A 4,976-nucleotide genomic window follows, 5' to 3' on the forward strand; every position below is an offset into this window, starting at 1 on the left:
TAAAAGACAAAATGTGAGGCATTTATTCGATACAGAGTCAAATGACCCACGGACAGGTGTTGATCCTGGTCCACAGAGGAAGGACAATAAAAAAATGTCATTTAACAATGTAATTTCATCAAAAAATAAGGACAGCAAAGCTGCAGGAGTGCTCAAGGATGGGGGAAAGTTCATCTCCATCACCCCAAAAGAGGTGGCTCTGTTCCTCAGGTAGAAGGTAGGGTTTTCACCACAGAGCTGGGTCAGGGCAGCAACTCCTCCATCAATTTGATGCCCCACAGTCTCAGCACCGACAGATTGTTCTCACCGCTGCAGGAGGAAGAACTTGACCATGAACACCAGAACCCGCTGGGATCTTCATCTGAAGCTAACAAGAAAGAGAGGAACCAATGTTTCTTAGGAAAACACTGAAATTTGAGCTTCAAGGAAATGCAAATGATCTCCAAATGAAATTTGTTTGAATTCAATGGTTTCTGTTTGCTGGGTTTGTGGGAGGAAAGGCTTCAGGCAAAGAGAACATAGCAGGATTTCATGAAAACACATTTAGAGGAAGAAGCTTCATATTCAAGCTGATGAATTTTCTGTTGATCCTTTCAAGTGCCTAAAATGTTGAATAGAATGTGGACCCAAACATCAAACTGAAACCAGAGTTTGAAGATTTTTCATACCAAGATAGTGATGTTGGTGACAAAAAAAGAAACCGAGCATTTCTTATGTTTCAAGACTTCTTTGAGTCATAAATGTGTGATACTTTTCGTTATGAGGGCAAACACATCCTCCTTACTATAGACTGCACCCCAGTTTATTAATAGGTTTCCAATATTAGGACACATACAGGACAAAAAATACATGTACAGCTTGGTTGCTGCTCTATCTTATAAAACATTAAAATGTGTGTTTTTTCCGATTTGTTTGTGTTTTTCTTGAGTTTTTCTAAATAATCCACACTTTCAGTTTGCTATTGACTCTGCTGATAAAATCTCCTCCTCCAACTGCTTGTTTTGACTTGTTCGCAGTTCGATTTGAGTCAGCTTGTCAAGAATAATATTACATGGACAATACTCCTATGAGAAATGAAATAGAATGACCAAACTAATAATTCTGTACCATCACACCCATTTTTTACAGTCATATTCTCATACATTTTAGGATGTCGTGGATTATGTTGTGAACATTTTTAAAATGTGTTTCTAAAGCTATGTCACCTCTTGTTTGTATGCATATGTGTGTTATTTATAACCCATCTGTAAGTAACTCCAGTATTCTTTTCACTCGCAGTCTTGAAGGGGCATTTCTGAATGTGCGTTTAGCTCATGGTGTTCACACTGGAGGTTTGGTGCATAATGTTGAAGCGGTGTAAATCTTGTGAATCTTTTCAACTCGTTTTCAATGGTATGTGTACAAAGAGACCAAAAAAGGCAGTAGCTACACGTGAACGTGAGAGTTTTGAGCGTGGAAGACTGAAATGTGCATTAATTTGCCTTTAAATAGACTTTTAAATGAAAGTAGCCACTTGAACGCGCGTTGCCGAGTGCTGCGTGAACGTAGCTTAAAGAATAATACGAGGCCTAAAGGAAGAGATCATCATGGGAGAACAAGCCCCTGCATGTACTGTACCACCAGGCCATGACTGAAGTGACTGATATCAAGAACAAGTGCTATCAGTGTATCAGCACAGATCTACCACACCAGACAAGACTGCACAAGACTGCACAAGTTGTGCAAATAACTCAGCACATAACTACTGGGTGTGATAAGCACAGCAAAAACAGAACGTCAGAACCAGGTGGCTGGGATAATGTGCTGGAATGCTGGTGTGTAGACTGTTTCTTGCTTTAAAGCGAAATAGATGCCCACGCTACCAGTGCCCAAATTGCCTGTTTGGCCTCCTATGAGGGGTTACCTATAGCTACTTTCTGTGTTTATTAAACCCCTTTATATGCTTAAACATAAACATTGTCTATAAATAGAATAAAGAGCAATAATAACCAGTGGCTGAAGTTTTTTTGTTTGTTTGTTTTAATTGTTAGGTTTTTGGACTGTGCTGCCACACATTAACGTAGCGGGTGATGCCCTCAGGTATGAATGAAAAGATGGAAAGCCACGATTCAGTCCAGTTCGCTACGGGAATAAAAAAAAAAAAAAACAACAACAATAAGGTAGTAATGTGGTTTAAAAAAGAAGTTGTACCAGTGGTGTGAAAAATGAATGGAAAAGAAAACTGATGAATAAAATTAGGCAAAGGGTAAATGTATGTTTATTTGTTGATGGTATGGACTGTAGAAGTGTTTGTCCTGCTGCTAGCAAGTTAGTCAGCATCAGTTACCAGTACCGGATAAAATCCAAAAAGTATCCAGACTCGGAATCAAACAAGGACCTCCTTGAGTCATACCAAAGACTGTAAAAATGGGACCCAGTGCCTCCCTGCTTGACACTCAGCACTAAGGAGTTGCACTGGTGGGGGGTTAAACCACCAAATGGTTCCAGAGCGCTGTTGTTTCTGCAGCTCACCGCTCCCCCAGGGGATCAGTCAAATGCGGAGAACAAATTTTACGCACCTAGGTGCGTGACAAATAGTGGGACTTTAACTTTAACTTTAAAGCTTAACAATTGCTCCACTACCGTGCCATAGTATCTGCCTTCATTTTATTTTTAAGTACTGTTTATTCGTTTTTTTTTTTCATTTTTTTATGTTTTATCACCATGCTATTACTGTAATTCTTGTTTTTTCTTTTTATCCTTTTTGTTTTATCATTGTATTATTTATAGATCTGGCATAAAGCACTTTGGACCTGCTTGGATGGTGGTGGAAGCTTGAAAGGAAAAAATACAAATGAAATGCAAATAAAATGAAAATGAAACATGGAGGATATGTAAAGATCAGTGGCAATGACAGATCACCTGCTCAGTGGATGTTATTTCTTCAATTTTTTCTGCTTAATGTTATATATTTCTTTAGGATTAATTTATTAAGGTTAGTTTGTGTTTTAATGATCCCTAGGTTGAAGTTTGCTACTGTTTAAAAAAATATGAAAATATCTTACCAGGCATTGCGTTGTCTATTTAGATGATTTATCATAATCATTTATTGTTTTAACTACATACAGTGTGGAAACTAAAGCAAAGAACTTTTAAAACTTATTGTTTTGTAGTTGTATAATAGCTTTAAAGAGACACTGCAGTCACAATGTTTGACAGAAAGCAAATTAATTTAAAAATTCCTTTCTGATGATTTTTTTAATAAACCAATCAACTTTTCATCATCAGAACACAATCAGCCACAGGCAATAGGTCGGAGCCATTTGAAGCGCTTGCTGTCTCTAGCAGAGTGGGAGGGTGAGCAAAGACAGGGAATGTAGCTAGCTGTGCTAGTTGGGTTTTCTCCTTTTCTTTGTTTGTCCTCAACAGTCTTGGTATTTTAGTTTGGGGTTGTTTAGTTTCTTTTGTGTGGTTGGATTTACGTAGGCCATCTAAACAGGGAGCGGTTTTTCCCTGACTTATTTTTATGTTTGGCCAAAGTTCCAATCCCTTTAGCTTTGTTTGTTTTTTTGAACCAGTACGGTATTTTATTTTACTTTACCGGACATTGAATTTCTTCTTTTTTTTTTCTCAATAAACAGTGTTTTTAGTTCTCTTTGTGGTCCATTTTTCTCCTCAATAAACAGTGTTTTTTAGTTCTCTTTGTGGTTCATTGGTCATATGTTATGGCCTCTTGTTGGTGGTTCCCCTGGACCCTAGAAATGCGTGTCTGTCAGGCAAGGATGTAACGATTGTGTCCAAACTCACACAGATCTACAGAATAAAAGTTGTCAGGCAGCTTTTCTGCTGTTTGTCATACAGAAATGATGCTTGTTCTTCATGTTTTTTACTGCGCAGGGACACTCTTTGCCTTATTGAATTTGTTTGTTCAACTTCATGGTGTCTTAAATGAACTTCTGCAAATCTGTGCTTCCTTTCTGTAAGAACTTCCGCTTCTCTCTCTGAGGAAACTGAAACTTGCTGACGTTTGTCTTCTCTTGCTGATGGACAAACAAAGATCCTTTTGTCTTTCTTTCCTATCAACATGGAGCTTGATGGGAAAATGAGTTTGCTAAAGGAGGACACATGCACACATAACCTACCTTGAGACTTTGAGCAGACATAATAGGTGAGCTAATGACTAACAGACTTGATTAGTTTGTTTTTGAAGCTCTTTGAATGGGTCTGCTCACACTTTTTTTTTCCTTTACAAAGAATTTTTCTTACTTTGAAGAAAACTTCTTCACATCGTCCACTGCTGAGGACCTTCTGGATGCAGATGAAGGACATTCACTCAGTTCTTTTTACTGAGGAACTCTGACACAGCTGGACTCCTCACTGTACTCTCACCACAGTAGACTTCACTTCAGTGGTGAAGAAGCAGTACTCTAACCTTCATATACACTTGGAACATTTGCAGACGCACAAACTTATTTATACTCATAACATGGAAGGACATTTGATCAACCAGATAGCAGACGTGTGAATTTAGGTGCATTTGGATGTAGAACTTTAGTGTGTATTTTACTTGTGATTTTACTCACATTTATAAAACATTTTTCTATTTTCTGTTTTCATCCACAATTTCCTGACCTGTCCCAACTTGGTTAAGAGAGAAGATCAGCCAATTACTGTATATCAGACAGACTGCTTCAAGGTGTCCGACTACAGGAAGGAGGGTAACACAAGGGGAGGAGCTCTGTTCAGGTGTTCAGTAAAAAAGAAATTTGAGAGTGTTCATCCATTTCAGAGCAGACAGAGCAGGAGGAGAGGGTGCATCCAACTTTCTGCTTGTTCTTCACAGTGAGCCTTTGTGGCTCCGTACAGTCTGATCAGCTCTGATTTGGGCTTCAGTTTCTGTGATCATAAACTCTGGACTCTTCTTCAAAAGAGACTTCAGGCCTCTTGCAGGGAGCAGAACGTTGATCTGTTGGAACAGACTCCGTCCTGAAGCTTCA

Source organism: Oryzias melastigma, linkage group LG9, assembly GCF_002922805.2.
Source record: "Oryzias melastigma strain HK-1 linkage group LG9, ASM292280v2, whole genome shotgun sequence".
NCBI classification, from domain to species: Eukaryota; Metazoa; Chordata; class Actinopteri; order Beloniformes; family Adrianichthyidae; genus Oryzias; species Oryzias melastigma.